Source organism: Bos taurus, chromosome 20 (genome assembly GCF_002263795.3).
Source record: "Bos taurus isolate L1 Dominette 01449 registration number 42190680 breed Hereford chromosome 20, ARS-UCD2.0, whole genome shotgun sequence".
NCBI classification, from domain to species: domain Eukaryota; kingdom Metazoa; phylum Chordata; class Mammalia; order Artiodactyla; family Bovidae; genus Bos; species Bos taurus.
Window position 1 is genome coordinate 10,940,715 of NC_037347.1, and position 24,878 is coordinate 10,965,592.

General features: G+C 42.4%; 1 long non-coding RNA gene across 1 annotated transcript in view; it reads left to right on the forward strand.

The window, feature by feature from the left end:
* LOC104975214 (uncharacterized) overlaps window positions 1-24,878 on the forward strand; it is a 299,872-nt gene that overhangs the window by 70,806 nt on the left and 204,188 nt on the right. Inside the window, exon 3 of the long non-coding RNA XR_001494441.3 lies at window positions 3,163-3,294. This is a non-coding gene — a long non-coding RNA (uncharacterized lncRNA). The remainder of the gene's footprint in view (window positions 1-3,162; window positions 3,295-24,878) is intronic.

Consider the following 24,878-nt stretch of genomic DNA (forward strand, 5'->3'; position numbering starts at 1 on the left):
AAAATGTGAAGAGTGTTTGTATACAGAGGGGAATCCATAGGCGACTTAAATATTTAAATTTCTTTCTCATCTTTTTGGGTAAGGTTTATCAGTGGGTACCACTCAGTAGTTATATTTTATCGAAGAAGTAGACCGCATTTCTTCACAATTTTGTCTTGGTAGTACTAGAAGGAGCCTGCAGGAGATGTGGGGAGAGGGGCTGAGAAAAGGGAAGACGATCGTGCGGCTGATGAACACGTTTCCACACCAGAATCAGGGCAGGAGCGTGGTGTTGCTAGCTCTTTCCACACGCTCTTTCCTAGGAAATCAGAGATCCTAGATGGGCTCCGGAGTCACTCCCAGATGCCTGGCTGTGGGGGGAACTGTGCCGGCTTGCCCCCCTCCCCAGGAGATGGGCCCAGGCACGGTTAGCCAGTGGGAAACTCCAGGGCTTCTGACCCACTCCACTCTTCCCAGCCTGAAGAACCTCCGACACTCTCCTACATCTTTCCCCTGCTCCTACTCTGCTTCTGACACTCCACCGAGTCTCACAGTTCTGTGAGAGGTTATTTATTTCCTGAGGATGCCAAGGAGGGCAGGGTATCAAAGACCAGTCACAGCCCCCTTCCCTGGGGTCTCCTCCCTGTGTGTTAGTAAACACAGTGCTGGCCCAGGCGGATTTGTCAACTCAGCCGTCTGGTTTATTTCCTCTGCTCCTCCTGCCGTGTTTCACACCAGCCAAGTGTCTAGTGCCCCCATTTCCTCTCTCCCACCCCCTTTGCTTTACCCCCACTCCTACTGTGTCCTGTATTCTGGTCCTAGAACACCCCCTACTGTGGATCATCCTCCTTTTCCTTTTTAGCTTCCTTTTCCAAACTGGTCTGCCCTGGATCTCATCATTTCAGGACCTGTTCTCATGTGGATGATACTAGGTTATCCAGAAACTTGAACATTTACTTCTTCCTGATAAGCAACATCTTAAAACACTTCAAGATAGACTTTTGTCTAAGAAGCCTTCCAAGCAGTAACTCCAATGGGAAATGAAATATCACCAACCCAAAAGGAAGACCTTGCAGTCACTGGTCCCCTTCCCAGTGGAATCAGCTGCCCCTTCTTTGTATGGGATGGGCCCCAGGGTGAAGGTCTAGAAGTCTAGACTTGAACTTTATTTATGATTCCAAAAAAAAAACTTGGCCATCAGCTGTAAACCTCCCTAGAGACTCCGGGGTCTCCCTCTATAAAGTAAAAGTTGATAGTGTGTGGTCAATCTCCTTTCTCTAGGTGTGTCTTGAGTGAAGGCTACAAAATTATTGCAAACCCTGAGCATGAAATTTGGATGAAATTTCTCTAGAAGTTGAATGGGAGGTTGAGATGGGTTCCTTGGCAGAGTTCAGTGCTAGAGAGTGAACTTCTTGCAATGCATTAGGAAAACACTAAATGAAGTACTCATGGCCATTAGATGCTTTCCACCTTAAAAAAAAATACTAAGTCTGGCAAGTCTGGGAGATGATTGCTGTCAGCTATTGTCCAGTTTTGTGATGCTATCTTAAAACTTACTAGAGACATATTGTACCATGAAGGTTTTTGGGCTGGTAGAGGAGGGGCGGGTGGAGATGGGGGTGGGGTGGGGAGAAGGCAGTCCCTGGATATGACTGTGCTTTTTCACAGAGTTAACTGGAATATGCATGATTCCAGATGTTGGCCTGAATAAATCTTGACCACTTGCCTTGTTCCAGAAGCCACCTAGAACTGACTTTGGGCATATCTACAGGCAGTAGAGTATCCCAGGAGAAATTCAATGATACCAAATGGCTCACGAGGGCGTTTGGACTTTTCCATTTTATCATAGATTAGGGTTGTGAGTGCCTCACATCTGGTGGCCACTTTGGTTTATATGGAAATGTACCATTTTGAAGACCTAAAATTCCACCTCTGCAGAGGGAAAGACACTTGAAGTGAAGACCCTTGGACCCCCTAACCCCTAGTATATGCTGAGCATAATTCACTTCTTTTTTAAGCTTCTGTGATTTCTCATGTCTGCACATCATGACAAGACAGAACGAGAGGACACTGAGCGTTTGACTAAATATTCGTCTCTTGTTTATGTCTCTTGATTGCGTTACTCTGTGGGACCCTGCTGTGGGCTCTGCGTGTCTGTGTCACACGCTGCAAGGAGCAGAGCAAGGCCAGCTGTCTTGGCTGCTTCTGTCTGCTTTGGTGATGTTTCCTCAAGTAACTGTTTTTGGGAAAACCACTAATGCTAACTTCCCTGGGGAAATGTAGAAGAATTGGTACCTTCCATCAGCTTTGGGATAGACTTTCCAAGTCAGGGAGGCAACTCCATATTTGGAAAATTCTCTGCCGTTTTATGTCAATGTTGATGAGTCTGACAATTACCTATTTACGGTAAAGAATCTGCCTGCAACGCAGGAGCCATTGGTTCAATCCCTGAGTCAGGAAGGTCCCGTAGTGAAGTGTCACGCGAGTGTATGTTCCTCGGTTCTTTGTCTCATCACAACAAAGATTTGGAGCGACGGACATTAAAGCCCTCGGTGCGTCACAGCTCTTGGGTCTTGGACAAACTGTGCTACAGCTCTTAGGCAAATCAGTGTTACAGCTCTATTTTATTTAGAAGATAGCAGGAGAATCCAAGACTTGAAGAGAAGAGAGTGGAGGAGTGCATGGGGAGGGAGGGAGAGAGAGTGAGAGAGAGAGAGAGTGAGAAAGAGAGAGAGAGAGAGAGCGCATGCATGCGGGAGAGAGAGTCCGAGAGAAAGTGCTTTGGCTCCTCCTTTTATATGTTTTTTCTTCCACCTGGGCCTGCCCTATATAAATTGGGCTTAGCCAGGAGTGCTGTTTGTTCTGTTTGTTCTGCCTGAAGTCTTCACTCTGGTCCTCGGACCTTCCTTGTCTTTTAGCCACTGCCATTTTGGACTCCTTTTCCCTATTCTACCTACCTAACAGAAGGAAATGGCAACCCAGTCCAGTATTCTTGCCTGGAGAATCCCATGGACAGAGGAGCCTGGTGGGCCACAGTACATGGGGTTGACTGAGTGACTAACACTTTCACTTTCTTTCCTTTACCATGTTTTTGTAAACTGGTGCTCTTTTGGGCCTATCAGTCTCTTTAGGGAGGAGGTCTAGGATAGGTACACACCTTTGACATCTGGTCTTTTTAATCAGGAGGAAGTGACTCACGAAGAGCAGGTTTGCTCTAAGAACAGAAGGAGCAAGTGTTGCAAGAAGAGGAGGGATTTTGGAGCCGACGCTTTGATGATAAAATTGGATTGAAAGAGAGGCCACTGATGGTTGAAGGTAAGAGTGACTATTTATAACCAAAACCTCTGGATCTGTGAATTGGGATGGTGTCTTTTCATAGAGACAGTTGTCACTCTGGTATGATTATAATATGGATCTTTGACTGTTGTTCATTCGCTGATAATGTATTCATTCTATGCTGAGCCAAGCTCCAAACTTCTGTTCCTCTTTTTGTTCCTTTTTCATTTTATTCATGTTCATGCTCATAAAGGTTTGGTTGGATAAGAGCTCATGAGACGTAGAATTCACCATCATTTGTGAATTTTTTGGAGGTAGTGATCTTTTTCATGAAGTCAGGGATACTAAGCCCCTATCACCCCATTCCCAGAGCTTACTAGTACAGTAGTTTATGGATACCTCTTGCTGTGGGCAGGAAGGAGGCTCTTCAAGGAAAGGAGTAGAAATTCTAGTTTCTTTCATGGAGGGTTGATGGGTCAGATATGGAGAAGGAGGCTTTCTTGAACTCTGTCCAATGGAGAACAGATTTTATCAGCCTGATCTGATGTGGCTGGAAGGATAGAAGCGAGGCTTTAGTCAAAAAGGCTTACCTACTTCCCTGCAACTCTTGGTCCCCCAGCCTGGCCTCTGCCCATTTGAAAGAAATGAACTTATGATAAAAGTTATAGCAGAATAGATGTTCAACAGTGTAGGCTTATATTACTTAATGCCCTGGGTCTTGGTTTTTTTTTAATTGCAAAGTTAATTTGATACTGAATTGGAACTATTATTCATAGAGTCTCATATATTCTTAGTGGTGCTTTTATGTATTTTATAAAGTTTTTATAGTCAATATGTACTACTTTGAAAACAAAGTAATATTAAGACTGCAAAAATAAATTACATATAATCCCTCAGGCTACTATATCTATTTCCATTTTGAAGTGTTCTTTCTTTCAGTGTTTGTCAATTTTGTGTGATTTTGGCAGGCTTTAAAAAAGTAATTTATTGAGATGAAATTTACATAACACAAAATCAACCATTTTAAAAGTGAACAATTCAGTGGTATTAGTACATTCTCAGTGTTGTGCAATCATGTCCATCTAGTTCCAAAATATTTGTCTTAATTAAGGAGATGATAATCTGTATTAATCAGTAAAATCTCTTACCCAGTAAACAGTCTTCCTGCATTTCTCTGCATTTCCCTCTTTTTCCAGCACATAGAAACAACTAATGCACATTCTGTTTTTGAGGATTTATTTATTCTAGAATTTTATGTAAACAAAGTCATGTATTACACGTATTACATGACTTTGTTTTGCATACTGTTCTTGTGGGTTTATGCATACTGTAGCATGTATCAGTACTTTTCACTGTTTATGGCTGCATAATACTCCATTGTAAGGATATACCACCGTTTATTTATCCATGGATATTTGGGTTATTTCAACATTTGGGGGTTGTGAATAGTGTTGATGTGAATATATACGTCTATGTTCTTTTTTCTCCGTTTTTCAATGCTTTTGGTTCTATGCCTAGTTTATATTGGTATTAACATAATTGCCGGGTTCCTCGTGGGCTGCCGTCTATGGGGTCGCACAGAGTCGGACATGACTGAAGCGACTTAGCAGCAGCAGCAGCAGAGTGACTCTACGTTTAAGTTTTTGAGGAACAGCCAAACTGGTTTCTACTGTGGCTGAACCATTACGCCTTCTAGCCAATAGTGTGCAAGGGGTTCAGTTTCTTCACACCCTTGGCAACACTTGTAATTTCTGTTTGACATACTTTTAACCATTGTGAACATGTCATCTTATGCAATCAACTAAAGGCTGAGTTTTAAAATTTGTATTAATGTCTAGCATTCATGTGTATTGGTGCATTTGATATTAACCTGGATTGCCACTTCAGAGCAATTTTGTTCCATTATCCTACTTCTTCTCAGATCCTATAATTCATCCCTGTGACTACATTTGACCATTTTGAGCCCAGGGCTTATTGTTGGAGCAAATTCTCTTGCACCTGTGAGTGACCTCTGTATTAGACCTGAGAGTTCATACATGTTGGCCCCTGCTCTGCATTTAGGCCAGCTGAACTTCTTGAAGCATGAGTTCATAACTGAGCTCTGTCCTGAAAGCCAAGTAGCGGCAATTACACTTGGCTTCTACTGAAGCTCTGCTGAAAATACGCATGTGTGTATGAGGCAAAAGAGGGAACAAAGCGGGCAACATCTTGGAGTGTGTGCTCTTCTTCAGCCTCACCCACATGCCCACATTTCAAGCTCCCACTGGCACAGGGGTGAGAAGAAATAAGACTGTTCAGTTGGGCCAACAGAGTTTGGGGACAAAGTGGGGAGGCAAAGATGGCCTTGTACCTACAGGAATGGACAGGATGAAAGGTGACAATGATTACTTTAAGCTGGATTTGCCTGCTGTAACTCAACTGGTGAATTAACTGATCAGGGAAAACTGAAAGAAGGCCAAATTCTCAACCTCAGTATCATTGCCATTTTGTGCAGGATAACTCTGTGTCGTGGGAAGGCTGCCCTGTACATTGAAGGACGTTTAGCAGGGCCTCTGTATACTAGGTGCCAGTAGCACCCACATGCCCCTCTCCCTGCCCATCCAGACATTGCCAGTCTTCCCTGGGGTGGGGCGGGGTGGGGGGCAAAATGACTTCTAGTTGAGAACCTTGTGGCAAAGTGAATATTAATTTTTTCACGTATCAGTTGGCATTATCAGTGGGTTATTATTGAAAAGCTAGTATTGAGGTCCTGGGACACGCCAGGCACTGTGCTCAGCGTTTACACTCATTTATTCCTCAGCGTGTGCTTGGGTGTGTGTTCTGCTAGGAACTAGATCTGTTCTGTGGGCTCAACACTGGAAAGCTCCTGCCCCTGTGGAGCTGCCATTCTGGCGGAGAGATGGGCAGATTGAAATAATCACACAAACATAAAGTCTCCACCCTGACAAGTGACAAAGAAGGGAGGGCTGTGAAGAGTCTGGCAAAAGCAGTGCTCCCCATGACCAGGCTGTGTGCTGAGACTGTCACACATATTCATTCCTGTGCTCCTTCCTACAACAGTATGAGGCCCACCTCTGCTGGCATTCGTACCTGTTCTGTAGTAAGGAAGCTGACTCTTAGATGGGTGACAGTCACACAGATAGTAAATGGTGGAATTGGGATTTTGAACGTAATGAGTTGTTCTCAAAGCCTGAGCTTCTAACTACCACCCAAGATACCATGAGTTGAGATCTGCAGAATGAAAAGATGTTGAATGCTTAAGGTAGAGGTGAGAGGGAAATTGTTCCGAGGCAAAGACAAAAGTGAATGGGTGGACCTTCAGGCAGGAGAGAGAGTGGAGGAGTTAAAGGAGGCTGAGTGGCTAGAGTGGTGCGGAGGGAAAGGGAAGCTAGGTGAGGAGGCACCTGTTTCTGGGCTCTGCAGTCAGTCCACTTTTAAGAGATTCTTTACCCAAAACACCTTGGAAGTTTAAGTAGGGAGAGGACACTGAGGTTTTCCCTTGTAACCACATTTAATACTTACAGCCATCCAATGAAGAAATAAATCATGTCATCAATGAGATGCAAGGGATTTAGAGAGTCAAATGCTTTGAGGCCGTCTCAAAATTGAGAAGTGACAGGGCTGGATTTACACTCATGCTGGTCCAATCTCAAGTCCACCCTTTGAACCACCATGCCACATAGCTCCCTGCTCCGGGCCCTTTGAGCTGACCGGGTCACTGAGCACACCTCCTCCATACAGCTAGTCAGTAGATCTGACATCTGGAAATTCTGTCTGGGAGGGTTTTGATGTCTGAGCACAGACATGATTCCATGCATCTCCATAGTCATTCTTTAACTTATGAATTTTCTGGTCTCTGTTTTTTTATCTTGCACTCCAGCTCCAATTCACCCTTTCACCCTGCCCTCCCCTCAGCCCTGCTGTTTGGTCCTGGGACACTGCCCACGTGGCCTCTGATTAGAATCAGTCCATTCAGAGTGGCTGGCAGGTAGATGTCCTCTTTGCTCAAACATGCGTGAAGGTCTCCATTACCTAGATTGCATGGCTGTGGAGTCTGGAGCTCTTTGGCTGGCCCTCTTCTGTTCTTTTAGAGATAGTGTATTTCCCCCTCCAGGTAAATTTCAAACTAGTGTTCATTTAAATATTAATTTGCAATTGCACCCTCTCTCCTGTGATATTACCACATCCTGGGGGGATTAGGCTGAGGGAGCCTCCTCGCTCGCTTTAATCACAGGTTTTGGCAGTGCCGGGACTTGCAACCGAGTCGGATCCTTCCTTTCACACCATCCCAAACGCTCTGCAGTGCTAACCGAATTGAAATGAGCCCCTTCATCTTACACATGGATAATTAAACTTCAAACACTGTTTATCTCCATCCCCAAATCCGCAGAATGCAGAAGCAAATTAATTTTAAATCTATATCTGCTTTAAATAGTAATAGTTTCATCAACAGGCTTGATGGATAATTATATTCTTTGTTCATCCTCCCTGCAGACTTGAATAGGCCACATAATTCCTGGGTTGCTTTCATTTCTGTAATTAGATCATGTGACAGACCCTTACTATATTACAGTTGACTTGAGTTACTTCTCTCCCACCCACTTCTAAATTCTAAAATGGTTTCTCATGAATACTTAGATTATAACAGCCCAGCTTAACACGGAGCTATGAGTGCTTCACTTTAATCCTTTACTCTTCGTTCACCTAATAATTTACTAGGGAGCAAGCCATCTTACTGGTGGTGGCTGCTACTTTGTGCCAGCTGTATCCTTGCGTAGTTAAGAGTTTTTGTCTTTATTTTGAACTCCTCTTTCCCTAAAAGAGAACCCTTCGTGACCACACTGTCTGGATCCCTCAAAGTCAATATTATCCTTATAGAAGGATTTCAGGTTCAAGCTGAACAAAAAAATGATATACTGGGCTTTTGTTTTTTGACCATCTGGGGTTTCGTGGAAAAAGAGGAAGTCATTTTCCTTATTAGAAAGATCAGTTTTGTCTCCAAGCATTTATTTTACTTGCCTGGATTCATCCCATAAAAATGAAAGCTGGACACTTGATGATTAGGTCAACATTGAGATCTATTCCCTAATTGGAATTTGTTTGTTCCACACAATATGCCTGATTTTCTCTGGGTCTGTGCTAGAAATAGGATTGTTCAGCCAATCTGGCTCTTTCAGCTTCCTTTATCACTCGTATCCTCTAGCTGATTATCTTTCAGATTTTATTTCCCAGAGTTCTTGCAATTCTTGATATTTTTCTCATTTTTGTTATTAAGCTACACAAAACTGAATAAGGCATAGTGGATAAGACCTGATCCACAGTAAATTGGGGGAGTGATTGGAAGTTGGAGGGAGAGAGAGTATCTTTCGTCGTCGTTTTTTTTTTTTTTCCCCAAAGCCACAGGGTGTCTGTAGTTAAAGTTCAACTTAACTAGGCTCTTTTTCCTCCATCATATTTCAAATTACATACAAATTTGCACTGTCAGTCCTCGGTCTTCTCAGCTTTATTCATTTCTTACTTTCTTTCCTACCCATGGAATATCTGTGTTTTTGATTCCTTTCTTTTAACTATGCAAATGTGATTTTGGGGCAGTATCTCATTATACTATTCTGATTCAGCTATGCATTTTGATAAGTTTCACCACCATATCCTGCCCATATTTCTCTAACTGTAAGGTTTTTTTGTGCGTATGATTATTTCACCATCCTTTTGGGTATTTGCAACATCTCCCAAGTAGACCTGTGGAATTAAGTTTTGCCTTTGTTATTTACCTTTCCAGATCACACATGCAAGTGCTAAATTAAATGTGACACACTCATAGGTACCATTACAGTCCCAGATTAATAATTATCCTGTGTTAATGGATTCGTGATATGTTTTGGTTGGAGAATTTTGACCCCAATTTCTCACCCTCTCTTCAATGGAAGATCAGTCATTATGTAGCTTTTATTTCTATATTTTCCACATCATCATATAAAAATCATCTGAGATGTATTGTGATTTCGATGCTGTTGTCAGATAAGGTCTAGCTGGAAAATATAAATGACTTTTAATCTTTCAATATAAGGAATAATATAGTACAGTTCAGTCACTCAGTCATGTCTGACTCTTTGCGACCCCATGAATTGCAGCATGCCAGGCCTCCCTGTCCATCACCAACTCCCAGAGTTCACTCAGACTCACGTCCATCATGTCTGTGATGCCATCCAGCCATCTCATCCTCTGTCGTCCCCTTCTCCGCCTGCCCCCAATCCCTCCCAGCATCAGAGTCTTTTTCCAATCAGTCAACTTTTCGCATGAGGTGGCCAAAGTACTGGAGTTTCAGCTTTAGTATCATTCCTTCCAAAGAACACCCAGGACTAATATCCTTTAGAATGGACTGGTTGGATCTCCTTGCAGTCCAAGGGACTCTCAAGAGTCTTTTCCAACACCACAGTTCAAAAGCATCAATTCTTCAGTGCTCAGCTTTCTTCACAGTCCAACTCACATCCATACATGACCATTGGAAAAACCATAGCCTTGACTAGACGGACCTTTGTTGGCAAATGTCTCTGCTTTTGAATATGCTTTCTAGGTTGGTCATAGTTTTCCTTCCAAGCAGTAAATGTCTTTTAATTTCATAGCTGCAGTCACCATCTGCAGTGATTTTGGAGCCCCCAAAAATAAAGTCTGACACTGTTTCCACTGTTTGCCCATCTATTTCCCATGAAGTGATGGGACCAGATGCCATGATCTTCGTTTTCTGAATGTTGAGCTTTAAGCCAACTTTTTCACTCTCCTCTTTCACTTTCATCAAGAGGCTTTTGAGTTCCTCTTCACTTTCTGCCATAAGGGTGGTGTCATCTGTATATCTGAGGTTATTGATATTTCTCCTGGCAATCTTGATTCCAGCTTGTGCTTCTTCCAGCCCAGCGTTTCTCATGATGTACTCTATATAAGTTAAATAAGCTGGGTGACAATATACAGCCTTGACGTACTCCTTTTCCTATTTGGAACCAGTCTGTTGTTCCGTGTCCAGTTCTAACTGTTGTTTCCTGACCTGAATACAGGTTTCTCAAGAGGCAGGTCAGGTGGTCTGGTATTCCCATCTCTTTCAGAATTTTCCACAGTTTATTGTGATCCACACAGTCAAAGGCTTTAGCATAGTCAATAAAGCAGAAACAGATGTTTTTCTGGAACTCTCTTGCTTTATTGATGATCCAGCAGATGTTGGCAATTTGATCTCTGGTTCCTCTGCCTTTTCTAAAACCAGCTTGAACATCAGGAAGTTCACGGTTCACATATTGCTGAAGCCTGGCTTGGAGAATTTTGAGCATTACGTTACTAGCATGTGTGATGAGTGAAATTGTGCAGTAGTTTGAGCATTCTTTGGCATTGCCTTTCTTTGGGATTGGAATGAAAACTGACCTTTTCCAGTCCTGTGGCCACTGCTGAGTGTTCCAAATTTGCTGGCATATTGAGTGCAGCACTTTCACAGCATCATCTTTCAGGATTTGGAATAGCTCAACTGGAATTCCATCACCTCCACTAGCCTTGTTCATAGTGATGCTTCCTAAGGCCCACTTGACTTCACATTCCAGGATGTCTGGCTCTAGGTGAGTGATCACACCATCGTGATTATCTGGGTCATGATCTTTTTTGTATATTTCTTCTGTGTATTCTTGTCACATCTTCTTAGTATCTTCTGCTTCTGTTAGGTCCATACCATTTCTGTCCTTTATCGAGCCCATCTTTGCATGAAATGTTCCCTTGGTATCTCTAATTTTCTTGAAGAGATCTCTAGTCTTTCCCATTCTGTTGGTTTCCTCTATTTCTTTGCATTGATCGCTGAGGAAGGCTTTCTTTTCTCTTCTTGCTATTCTTTGGAACTCTGCATTCATATATCTTTCCTTTTCTCCTTTGCTTTTTGCTTCTCTTCTTCTCGCAGCTATTTGTAAGGCCTCCCCAGACAGCCATTTTGCTTTTTTGCATTTCTTTTCCATGGGGAAGGTCTTGATCCCTGTCTCCTGTACAATGTCATGAACCTCATTCCATAGTTCATCAGACACTCTATCTATCAGATCTAGGCCCTTAAATCTATTTCTCACTTCCACTGTATAAGCATAAGGGATTTGATTTAGGTCATACCTGAACAGTCTAGTGGTTTTCCCTACTTTCTTCAATTTAAGTCTGAATTTGGCAGTAAGGAGTTCATGATCTGAGCCACAGTCCGCTCCCGACTGTATAGAGCTTCTCCATCTTTGGCTGCAAAGAATATAATCAATCTGATTTCGGTGTTGACCATCTGGTGATGTCCATGTGTAGAGTCTTCTCTTGTATTGTTGGAAGAGGGTGTTTGCTATGACCAGTGTGTTCTCTTGGCAAAACTCTATTAGCGTTTGCCCTGCTTCATTCCCTATGCCAAGGCCAAATTTGCCTGTTACCCCAGGTGTTTCTTGACCTCCTACTTTTGCATTCCAGTCCCCTATAATGAAAAGGACATCTTTTTTGGGTGATAGTTCTAAAAGGTCTTGTAGGTCTGCATAGAACTGTTCAGCTTCAGCTTCTTCAGCGTTACTGGTTGGGGCATAGAGTTGGATTACTGTGATATTGAATGGTTTGCCTTGGAAACAAACAGAGATCATTCTGTCATTTTTGAGATTGCGTCCAAGTACTGCATTTTGGACTCTTTTGTTGACCATGATGGCTACTCCATTTATTCTAAGGGATTCCTGCCCACAGTAGTAGATATAATGGTCATCTGAGTTAAATTCACCCATTCCAGTCCATTTTAGTTCACTGATTCCTAGAATGTCGACGTTCACTCTTGCCTTCTCCTGTTTGACCACTTCCAATTTGCATTGATTCATGGACCTAACATTCCTGGTTCCTATGCAATATTGCTCTTTATAGCATCGGACCTTGCTTCTATCACCAGTCACATCCACAAGTGGGTATTGTTTTTGCTTTGGCTCCATCCCTAATATAGTACAGAAAGCCATATTATATGGCTATAATATGTTAATATAAAAGCCATGTTATATTTTAGTATGGTTACCCAGGTGATGGTAAAGCTGAGAAGCAAGAAGGAGAGGGTACAGCAACTCAGAGGTTGGCGGTGGCTGGAAGCTTGTCACACCCTCACACCAGAGAGACCACAGAGGGTGGAGGTGTCACCAGAGCCCAGAGTTGGGAGTTCTGCAAAGGCTGTCTGGCAGAAGCAGGGAGCCCAAAGGCCAAGGTTGCCTGTTGGAGCTGGAGACACCCAGGAGAAATAAGCTGTAAGATGCCACCTTGAGCAGGGAGAGGAAAGGGTAAACAGCTTCCTTCCTCCTCCTACTTCAAGCTTTCTAGCCTCCCATTGGCTGTTCCTACCTGGAAGCCAGTTGGCAAGAAATCCAGTCCTCAAATATGCAGGTTAGAGCGGATGAAGTGCAGAGTAGATCTGGGAGCAGAGACAAATGATCCACGCAGATGTGCTGTTAAAGCTGGTACAAAGTCCTTTATGCATTTCAGTGAACTTGCCAATTCACTATTGCAATCACCTGTCCGTCTCTCTAGTCCATTCTGGACACACTACTAGGCTGGCCTTCCTAAAATCCTGATCTCACTTCTGCACGATGACTCTTAGTTCTTGCTGCATCAAACTTGAGCTCTTCAGGACTTTCCTCATCCAGATTGTCCTTGGCAACTCAGATCTAGATTTAGTTCACATTTCTCCTGGCCCAATTCTTTGCTAGAGGAAGGGAGGAGCAAAGGTAAAGTAATGTTAGTTGACCACCTGTTATGCAACAGATACATCTGAGAGCTTTATTTTCCTATTATTGAATTCTCAGTTATTACTCTCATTTTTAGGTAGGTTGCTGAGGCTTAGTGAGGGTAGGTAACTGTCCCAAGGTGACATAGTCTGGCTAGAATTGGAGGCGGGTCCTTCTGACACCAAATCTTGTTTCCACTCTGCTGTGTTACCTTCCTGGTTTATTAATGCCTGGAGAAAAGAAGCAATTTATTGAGGTTCACATGGTTGGTAAGCACTAGCTGACAACTCAATCCATCTGTTTTAGATTTACAAGATTTTCCTAGTAGTCATATTTTAGCATGGTCTTATCCACTTATCTTTGGTTCAAGTCCTACTGTCCAATGGTATTTCCCCCTCACCTGGATATCCTGCATCAAGCTCTCCTTTCTTTGAACTTCTCTGGCACTTACACTTAAATACGTAGAGTCATTGAGTTCTCAAAGTGCTTCATATAAGGGACGTAGGTTATGGAGTCAAGATGTAAATAGTATTGACAGCTGTTTATTAGATATTCTCCCATTATCTCTGTAAAATCCGATTCTAGTGACTCAGTTAACATTTTATGTTTACTCCCAACCTGTATTTAGGAGTATGATAAGTGCCTTGCAGTTTAGACAGAGAACTCCTATTTCTCAGTAATTTTTAAACTTTCGTGTGCATAAGGATCACCCAAGGTAGTGTTAAAATGCAGATTTTGACTCAGGAGATTTGGGGTGAGGCCTAGAGTTCTGCTGAATTTTTTTTTTTCATTCTGATCTTTGTATTTTCTTTCTTTTCTTTTTTACTGAAGTATTGTTGACTTACAGTGTTAACTTCTATATAGCAGAATAGTTCAGTTAGATATATATACATTGTTTTTATATTCTTTTCCATTATGGTTTATCACAGCATATTGAATATCATTCCCTGTGCCATAATAGGATCTGTTGTTTATCCATTCTATATATTATAGCTTGCATCTGCTAATTCCAAACTCCCCATCCTTCCCTTCCCCACTGCACCTTCCCCTGGCAACCACAATTCTGTTCTCTGTAAATATGTTTTACATATTTACATATTAGATTTTACATATTTACATATTTACATATTAGATTCCACATGTAAGTGATACCGTATAGTATCTGTCGTTCTCTTTCTGGCTTCATTTAGTATGGTAATCTCCAGGTCCGTCCATGTTGCTGCAAATGGCATTATTTTATTCTTTTTTATGGCTGAGTAACAGTCCATTGTGTTTATACTGCATCTTCTTTATCCATTCATCTGTTGATGGACATTCAGGTTGTTTCCATGTCTTGGTTATTGTGAAGAGAGCTGCTATGAACATTGGGGTGCATGTATCTTTCTGAATTATAGTTTTGTCTGGATACATGCCCCGGGGTGGAATTGCTGGAACATACAGCAATTCTAGTTTTAGTTTTTGAGGAATCGCCATACTGTTTTCCATAGTGGCTGTTCCAACTTACATTCCTAACAACAGTGTACGAGGGTTCCCTTTTCTCCACACCCTCTCCAACGTTTGTTATCTGTAGACTTTTTAATGGTGGCCATTCTGACCTTTATGAGGTGGCACCTCATTGTAGTTTTGCTTTGCATTTCTCTAATAATTCTAATAATGATGTTGTTAATCCTGGACCCACACTTCCAGTGAGTCTAGACCACACATTTACACATCAGAGGCAGCTGACAACCTACTAAGAACACTTATCATAATGGGTATAATGATGAACAGACAACTGCGTATGCTCAAATCTAGGAAACTGGGCTGGCTGGCTGATGAAATTAAGGTTCATAATGTTGGAGGATGAGAAAACGAGAGTCAAAGTATTCATGAGAATAAATTTGATGTGGGTGGGGCTGGCACAAAGTATTATACGGTAAGCCTTTGTGGCCCTTGAAAGCAAAGTTCTTCTAGTCTATTGCCATTTTTAACATTTTACTTGAGGGAAGGGTGACTGAAGGGCATGTGAGGTGATGGCCCCTGGAGTGTTCTTGGAAGGGAGAAAGAGAAGGCTGTTCTTAGGCAGAACTCTGACTTAGTTGTCTCCAAAGAGGACCAGGAAGGTATTCTTATGCATCTTACTTTGGGGAATACACTGGGAGAGGGTTCATTGTGCTCTGAGGGCCTGAGTCTCTTCTCTTTTGCCAAATGCTAGCTGGATGATCGGGCAGAAGAAATAGCTCTTAAGAGAGGAAAGAGAGTGAGTGGTGACGTATATGTACATGTGTACCTGTGTTCATATATGTACACACGTGGTGTGATTTTGATATACAGTAGACTGGTGTGTGCAACTTAGCAGGGCCGCCCCACTCAGTCACCTCTCCTGACCATGTGCAGGTGTGCTGGTCCCCCAAGGTCAACTGTTCTGAGCAGTTGTTGGCTGTTTTTGGAGAAGAAAGAGAAGACAGGCCCTTCCCCATCACCTCCCATTGGGTCTCAGGAAAGTGTGCTTAGAAGCCTCCTTGATTGTTAGACTCAAACTGAACATTTTAATAGAAATTGAAAAAGTTTACCTGAGGTACTGGTTAGGATAATCTTACTTCCATTTTCAAAAATCAATACTGTATTTTCTATAATTCAGTCTTCCCATTTTCTCCCAAATTCTTGTTGCTGATAAAAAAAATCATGACTGCCTTTGTCAGACATTTAACTGTGTATAATCCATACCATCTGCTGCAGACTTTTCCATTTTATTTTAGGATTTTAATGAAGCTTTTTATTTGTCCATTTCTATCTCCTATACTAAGCATTATGTCTAGGACTCAGCTCCCATTTCCTCAAACCATCTGGAAGAGGATTGGAGCAATCTCATGTACATTGCTGATTTTGGAACTGGCTCAGACCTTTTGGGGAAGATTTGTACAATTTTCCAAAATTTGTACAATTTTTTGATCATGCTCCAGAATGTCCTTGCCCATTGCTTAAATTTTATTCACAATGTGGTCTTCCCTAATTACCAAATAATAGCAAATTTTATTGACCTTAATTTTTTGGATGTTCACATTTGAAAAACTTTGCGGTGAAGGAGTAGAGTAGAAAAAGATAATCCTGGTAGAAATAAATAGTAACTGTGAAGTATTGCCACTCTCTTTTCTTCTATTGCTGCTGCTGCTGCTAAGTCGATTCAGTCGTGTCCGACTCTGTGCGACCCCAGAGACGGCAGCCCACCAGGCTTCCCCGTCCCTGGGATTCTCCAGGCAAGAACACTGGAGTGGGTTGCCATTTCCTTCTCCAGTGCATGAAAGTGAAAAGTGAAAGTGAAGTCGCTCAGTCGTGTCCGACTCTAGCAACCCCATGGACTGCAGCCTACCAGGCTCCTCCGTCCATGGGATTTTCTAGGCAAGAGTACTGAAGTGGGGTGCCATTGCCTTCTCTTAAACTTTAAGAATTTCTGATTTGCATTGGGCTAAGTACATTGCTTTTTCATACTGTTCATGGGGTTCTCAAGGCAAGAATACTGAAGTGGTTTGCCATTTCCTTCTCCAGTGGACCACATTCTGTCAGACCTCTCCACCATGACCCATCTGTCTTGGGTGGCTTCACAGGGCATGGCTTAGTTTCAATGAGTTAGACCGGGCTGTGGTCCATGTGATCAGATTGGCTAGTTTCTGTGATTATGGTTTCAGTGTGTCTGCCCTCTGATGCTCTCTCGCCACACCTACTGTCTTACTTGGGTTTCTCTTACCTTGGACGTGGGGTATCTCTTCACGGCTGCTCCAGCAAAGCGCAGCCGCTGCTCTTTACCTTGGACAAGGTCGCCCCTCCTGACCTTGAACGTGGAGTAGCTCCTCTTAGCCCTCCTGCGCCTGTGCAGCCGCCGCTCCTTGGACGTGGGGTTTCTCCTCTTGGCTGCCGCCCCTGACCTCGGACGTGGGGTAGCTGGGGAAACAGTGGAAACAGTGTCAGACTATTTTTGGGGGCTCCAAAATCACTGCAGATGGTGATTGCAGACATGAAATTAAAAAACACTTACTCCTTGGAAGGAAAGTTATGACCAACCTAGATAGCATATTCAAAAGCAGAGACATTACTTTGCCAACAAAGGTCCGTCTAGTCAAGGCTATGGTTTTTCCAGTGGTCATGTGTGGATGTGAGAGTTGGACTGTGAAGAAAGCTGAGAGAATTGATGCTTTTGAACTGTGGTGTTGGAGAAGACTGTTGAAAGTCCCTTGGACTACAAGGAGATCCAACCAGTCCATTCTAAAGGAGATCAGCCCTGGGTGTTCATTGGAAGGACTGATGCTGAAGCTGAAACTCCAATACTTTGGCCACCTGTTGCTTAGAGCTGACTCATTGGAAAAGACCCTGATGCTGGGAGAGATTGGGGGCAGGAGGAGAAGGGGACGACAGAGGATGAGATGGTTGGATGGCATCACTGACTTGATGCACATGAGTTTGGGTGGACTCCAGGAGTTGGTGATGGACAGGGAGGCCTGGCGAGCTGCAATTCATGGGGTCGCAAAGAGTCGGACACGACTGAGCAACTGAACTGAACTGAATTGAAGTACATTGCTTCTATCCTCTCTTCTAGAAAAGACTGTAAGATCTACTAGTGTTGAGATTCTGTATTTTCATCTGTGTCTCTAATGCTTGGTATGTAAGTGCTCATAAATACGGATAAATAAATCAATGAATGATTTTTTTCTGATTATCATTATTGTGGTCCAGTGATGGAAACTCTTTTTGAATTCTGTCGCAGACTGACTCGGAGGTGAAGGCCAATCTTTTCCTTCATAAAGTGAAAGTTAATTTCCCTAAAGTTGATTCTTGTATTCCTTTTATTTTGTTCCTTCCTATCTATATATCTGGGCTTCCCTGGTGGCTCAGTGGTAAAGAATCCACCTACGATGTAGTATGAGATAGATAGTATCACAGACTCAATGGACATTAATCTGAGCAAACTCCAGGAAGCAGTGAAGGATAGAGGAGCCAGGCATGCTATAGTCCATGAAGTCACAAAGAGTTGGTCACAACTTAGAGACTGAACAACAGCAATCTATGCATCTACGTATAAGCACAGATATTACATTTCTATGTGAAGAGACTCTGTATAGAAACACAAACGATTTATAATTTATTTTTAAAACCATTTTAAAAAGACTCCTTTTGTTCAGATTGACTAAGAGCTTGCACACAGAAGATGATTGAGGGTACAAGCTAGAACAAAATTAGGAATACTACCAAACCAGAGACAACAGTCAAATATGGCATTGCAGTTAAACCTTGATCAATATGGGCTATCATCCATCAGAGCTGGATTCACGTTTTATGTTCTTCTCAATCAAAATCAGTCCCTCTGACACTATTAGTCTTAGAACAGGCTGCTTTCTTTCCAAGCATTGTTACAACCTGCCTTATGTTAACACATTATTTTATTCATCTCTGAGTCCCCTACTATCTGAATGAGCAAGAGAGGCAGAGTTGTCAGTATGAGCCTACCAGGTCAGGGCTGTTGGAGGGAACAGTAACCCTGTGCATCTGGGTGCTGACTCATGAGTGGTAGGTCGGCCCCACACGAAACACCTGGGAAAAATCTTCTAGAGGCATTTGGTGGTGGTGGTTTAGTTTCTAAGTAGTGTCAGACTCTTGTGAACCTATGGACTGTAGCCCGCCAGGCTCCTCTGTCCATGGGATTTCCCAGGCAAGAATACTGGAGTGGGTTTCCATTTCCTTCTCCAAGGATTTATAATTTCTGTTTGTAGTGAATCATCTCACCTTAAAAGTACAGAGGGGGAATTAAACTGAGGGGGTTTGAGTGCTGGCCTCACCTCTTTCCAGTGATGAAACCCTGAGCATGTTACTGGTGTTCTGAGTCTATAAAATGCAGACATTAATGTACAAATGAGGTAACATATAGTGTCTTAATAAGGCCTCCAAGGCCATGGCCCTCATGTATCCCACTATTCTTCTTTTGCTCTCTGAATTTCACCCACATTGTCTTCAGTTCTTCAAAAGCTCTAAACTCCTACCTACTTACCACAGGGCCATCCCCACTTTTTATTTCATAAGTTCTTATTCATGCTTTGAGGTTCAGCCAGATTGCCTGGTCTCCCTCAAGTAAGTTGATACCCATGGAAGGTGTATTCTGAGGTTGTAAGACTTAATTGTCATTAAATAATAATTGTGTCATAATTAGTTCAGTTCCTCTACACTTTCCACCCATGAGAATATAAGCTCCATGAGGGCAGAGATCATGCCTGTATTACTCACCTCATATATGCAGTGTTTAGCAGGGTGCCTGGCACACAGGAGCTTTATAAATGCTATTGGATGAATGAGTAAATGAATGAAAAGTCACTAATACAAGCAAAACACAAACTAGGTGCACAGTAATTTTAATTTCTAATCCGTTCTCCCAATTGCCTTCATTTTTGCAACTCTGCATGGAGAGTAAGAAAAATAAAGCATTTGTGATTTGAATGGGTGTGCCATGACATGACCTCCTTCAGCTGCCTGAAAATTTTTTCCTTGGCCATCCCTCTAGGTCCATAATTCTCAAGCCTCACTTGGCACCAGAATTCACTGGGAAGCATTGTAAAATCACAGATACCGTTGTAACCATTGTAGGGTGGGGTCTACACATTAGCATTTTAAAATGCTTTCCAGGTGATTCTAATGTGCAGCCAGAGTTGAAAATCACTGCTTAGATAAGGAATTATTTTAAAGACTGGATGGATGAAATTCAAGAATGTCTCTGTCTGTATAAGTCAGGTTTATTGGAATGGGTTAAACAGCTTAGTATCTACCAGCACTTTTGCACCAACTGATCAGATTGGCCTTTGAAGGAAGGGAGGAAGGAGAGAATCATCATCAGAGCAGTAAATCATGAGATATACATGTATGTCCTGAATGGGTAGCATCCCATGGTGGACATAATCAGGTGGAATCCTGCAAACACTACCCTCATCTTCTCAACGTTGCCAGCATACAGGCTTTGTCCAGATACACCATGCTGTTGTCTCCGGGAGTGAATCACCCTGGGCTAGTCCTGGCTGTGCCTTTTCCTAGGTGAAACAGTGCTGGGATGGGTTTCTTGTGTGGGAACAGCTTCGGGGTCATTGCCCCTGGAAGATGCTATAGAGGGGAGGGGTCTGAATGTGCTATGGGACAGGATTTTGGAAGCCATTTGGCAAAGATGATGGTAAAGAGCTAGCAAGCTTTGGCTTCAAAGAATGAATTTGTAGGCTTCTTAAATTAAAAGGAAACTAGAAGAAAAGTAGAATAATAATTTGGAGCTTAAAAGCTCTCTGGTGTAGTATGAATGCTAAATCTCAGAACTTTGTTAAAGCAGGAGTCGGCAAACTATGGAGTGTAATACAAAGCCTGCCTGTTTTGTATAACTTGAGAGCTGAAAATGGTTTTTATATTTTTCAAATGGTTGAAAAATAATAAAAATAAGACTATTACATGACCCATGAAAATTCTAAGAAATGCAAATATTAGTGTTCATAAATGTTATGGGAACATAGCCACGCTTATTGTTTTTATATTGCTTATGGCTGCTTCTTTCCAACAAGGAAAGGGTTGAGTCATGGTGACAGGCTGGTAGCCCATGAAGCCTAAAAGATCAACTGTCTGGCTCTTTGCAGTTTGTTGACTCCTCTGTTAAAGAATCAGAAGAGGAACCAGATAGAAGGGTTAACCCTGGGTGAAAAGAGGAGTGGGACACAGGAGAAAGGATACAACTGTCATTGTCATGATGTTTTCTAAGTGCACATTAACCCTCTCAACCGTCCTCAGAGGCATCAGGGTCCCAGCAAAGCACAGAAGCAACTTCAAATTAAGATCACTGGAAGAGGCTTTAATTAGTAGACTCCACAAGAGAAAGCGCAGTATCTCTGGGCTAGTAGCAAAGGAGCTGTCACTTCTGGGCCTGGAGGGTTGAGGTTAGGGGAGGAATTTCCAGGGTCCAGAAGCAAGCATGTAGATAAGGCTGCCTGGAGAGCACGTGACCTTCACTTGAAGGACACAGCCCGTCAGATAGGATAGGGACCAGGAGACAGCCCATGGCTTCACTGTCCCCTCCTCACCCTTTTCCCTTCCTGCAATCTCCTACTGTGGCAGGAGCCTCTTGCATCCAACAAGAGAGCCTGTAGAAGAATTTCCTCCAGGCTAGTGGATGTCTTCTGGGCAGACGTGGCTAATGAAGGTTGCAAAGGGGTCTGTAGGGGCAAACAGAACATATCCTCCCCAAGTGGGTACCCCTGCCATCACTGGGCCCCGCTTGCCCACAGATGATACAAATTCGGTTTATTTAAATAGCGTCTCTCTAGCCCTGTTCTTTTTTGCCTTTTCATATTGTTCATGGGGTTCTCAAGGCAAGAATACTAAAGTGGTTTGCCATTCCCTTCTCCAGTGGACCACGTTTTGTCAGAACTCTCCAGCATGACCCATCCGTATTGGGAGGCCCTACACGGCATGGTTCATAGTTTCATTGAGCTAGACAAGGCTGTGGTCCATGTGATCAGATTCGTTAGTTTTCTGTGATTGTGGCTTTCATTCTGTCTGCCCTCAGATGGAGAAGGATAAGAGGCTTATGGAAGCTTCCTGATGGGAGAGCCTGCAGAGTCTTGTTCTGATGGGCGGGGCCATGTTCAGTAATTCTTTAATCCAATTTTTTATTGGGCGGGGCTGTGTTCCTCCCTGTTGCTTGACCTGAGGCCAAACTATCCTGAAGGTAATGAAGATAATGGGGGCCTCCTTCAAAAGGTCCCATGCATGCACTGCTGCACTCTGCCTCGGACCCTGTAGCAGGCCACTGCCAACCCTTGCCTCTGCTAGAGACTCCTGATTCTGGGAAAGATTGAGGGCAGGAGGAGAAGGGTACAACAGAGGATGAGATGGTTGGATGGCATCACCAACGCGATGGACAAGAGTTTGAGTAAGTTCCGGGAGTTGGTGATGGAGGGAAGCCTGGTGTGCTGCAGTCCATGGGGTTGCAAAGAGCCAGACACGACTGAACTGAACAGAACTGAACTGAGTCCTGTTCTAAGTAGCTCAGAGGGTGAAGAATCTGCCTGCAGTGCAGGAGACCTGGGTTCGATCCCAGGGTTGGGAAGATCCCCTGGAAGAGGGCATAGCAACCACTCCAGTATTTTTGCCTGGAAAATCCCCATGGACAGGAGCCTGGTGGGCTACAGTCCATGGGGTTGCAGAGTCAGACACGACTGAATGACTAACCATAGCATACCACAGCTCTGTTCTAAAGACTGGGCTAGAATTTGAACCCAGACACTCTGATTGCAGGACCCCCATTCTCCCCATTGGGTTATCCTGAGTTCAGGTGGAAGAGACCTTAGAGGGAATCCAGTTTCCTCTCTCCCAGCTCAGGAATGACTTTTGCAGCACAGATTTCAGGTGGTCCTCTGGTCACTCTTTGACTATATGCTGCATGGGGACCATCCACAGTCTTGTGGGAACTTTTTTTTTCCCATTAAAGGATCCTTCTGTAACTGGAAAGTTATTTCTTGCATTGGACAAACCCAGGAGGTCACATTTCTAATTAAAAAAAATTATGTGTGTATGTGTATATATTTAATATATACACATACATACACTACATATATATAAATATATATTTTTATATAAATATGTAAATATAAGTATTTATATATTTAATATATAAATATATTATATATAAGTATATATTTAATATACACACATACACACACTACATATATACATGTAAATGTAGACATTTGAATCACCAAGTTTTCTTCTTTACCCACTTATATCTTTCTTTTCAGGGTTACTAAAAAATTCCTATATATCTATTTTCCTTTCTGTGACCCTCATGGTGTCCTTTTCTGGATTCAGTGGTATGATGTTTTTCAGTGGATACTCCCTCCTCGAGCCAGATGGTCATGTCTCATAGCCTTCTTCATTCAAAATCACAGCCTTTGATTAAAGGAGCTTGGGGTACAAGTTTTCCTTTTCCTTTTGTTTTAAAGGGCTGAGCTCTTAAAATTCATGGAAGGTACATTACCAGTCTTCTGGTGGCTTCTCAGTCCTGTGTGAGTCAGCGGAAGTGAGTGGTGGTCAGGGAGAATGATGCATCTTTTCAGTTGTTTTAGTTTATTTTTAAAATAATTTACTTATTTTTGATTGCAGGATAATTGCTTTACAGTGTTGTGCTGGATTCTGCCATGCATCAACATGAATCAGCCATAGGTATACACATGTTCCCTCCCTCCTGAACCTCCCTCCCACCTCCTACCCCAGCTCTAGGCTGTCACAGAGCACCAGGCTGAGCTCCCTACAGTAATGTATATATTTCAGTGCTGCTCTCTGGGAGTGATGCATCTTGGCAGGCTTTGCACCAAGTCGCACACACTCCAGGAAGAAGGTTCGCCTGTGAATGGCCACATCAGGCCCCCAGATGGGCCTTTTGTGTACCACAGTGGGATCTCCTACTAGACACATTTTGTGCTGGATGTGGTAACAGGATACCTCAGACCTGCTGGTGCTCATGAGTCCTTATTGTTTCGTGAACATAGGATGTGGTTTCTTTCTCAGGGTAAATCTAGGACTTGATTAAACTCTGTATGATGACTATGATAATAACAACAGAGTTTACTGAGTACTTACCACTTGGTATATCAGGAATAGTTGTCAGTATTTACCATTTGCCTCCAAAGAATCTTTTTTTGTGCTTTTATATTTTTAAGTCATTTAATGAGTAATTTGTAGAAGTAATATCACAGATAGTGTGAAGACAGATTTATTAGAAATTTTAATAAAAATTTCAACATAGAAAATCCTAATTCCTGGTTTAGAAGGTGAAAAGTAAAAATGTTAGTCACTCAGTCATGTCTGACTTTTTGCAACCCAATGGACTGTAGCCCACCAGGCTTCTCTGTCCATGGGATTCTCCAGGCAAGAATACTGGAGTGGGTTGCCATTCCCTTCTATAGGGGATCTTCCCAATCCAGGGATCAAACTGGGGTCTTCCGCATTGCAGGTAGATTCTTAATCATCTGAGCCACCCAGGTTTAGAAGGTACATACACCAAAAATGGGCAACTTCCTTTGAATACCATTCAACCACAATCATCAACTGTCATGTATGATTCTGGAACATATCCATCTTGTAAATATGACTCCAGATTTTAAATACACCTCTATAAGTTTTAGCTTATCATTGCTTCTGATTTTTATCTTCTTGCAGTTAACATCATCAAAATACACTTTTGAAAAATTTGATGGCTCATAGTTTTGAGAGGACAGCCATCTTTTTTCCATAATTGTAAAACATTTCAGATTTATAAACATGAATTAGTGATCAGTAGATTTTTTTTATTTGCATTATTTCTTTCTTTCATCCATCCTTTTATACATACCTGTCTTCTCTGCTTATGACCCATATCAAGCAAAATTTGGGTGTACAGTCATCATAAAGATGAAAGAATATTGAAATTCATCTTTTTAGCAAAACAGGATGGGCCAGGTTCTGATCAGAAAACATTGCATGATAAAGTTCTTACTGGGTGACTATCTCATTGAGAACACCACATTGCCTTTTAATCTTTAGAAATACAGTATCTACTCAATGATTCTAGAGTTTGAGAAAATTTGCCTAGCGTATCATCATCTGAAGACTCATAGTCTGAGATCTTGGTTACCTGCAATCTCTTGCGTTGATCTTATGATTTATGTAATACTTGTGAAACAACTTCCTCTGCAAATTTCCTTATTTTTGCCACTATGGGTAGAAAATAAAAATTATAAATTATAAACTGTGTTGACTGAAAGATATTTTAAAATTACAAAGATGGTATCCCCTGTCTTCTCTTAATCCTTGAAAGATGCTGAAGTACTTGGGGCAAGACAATAGGAAAACTGAAGGATG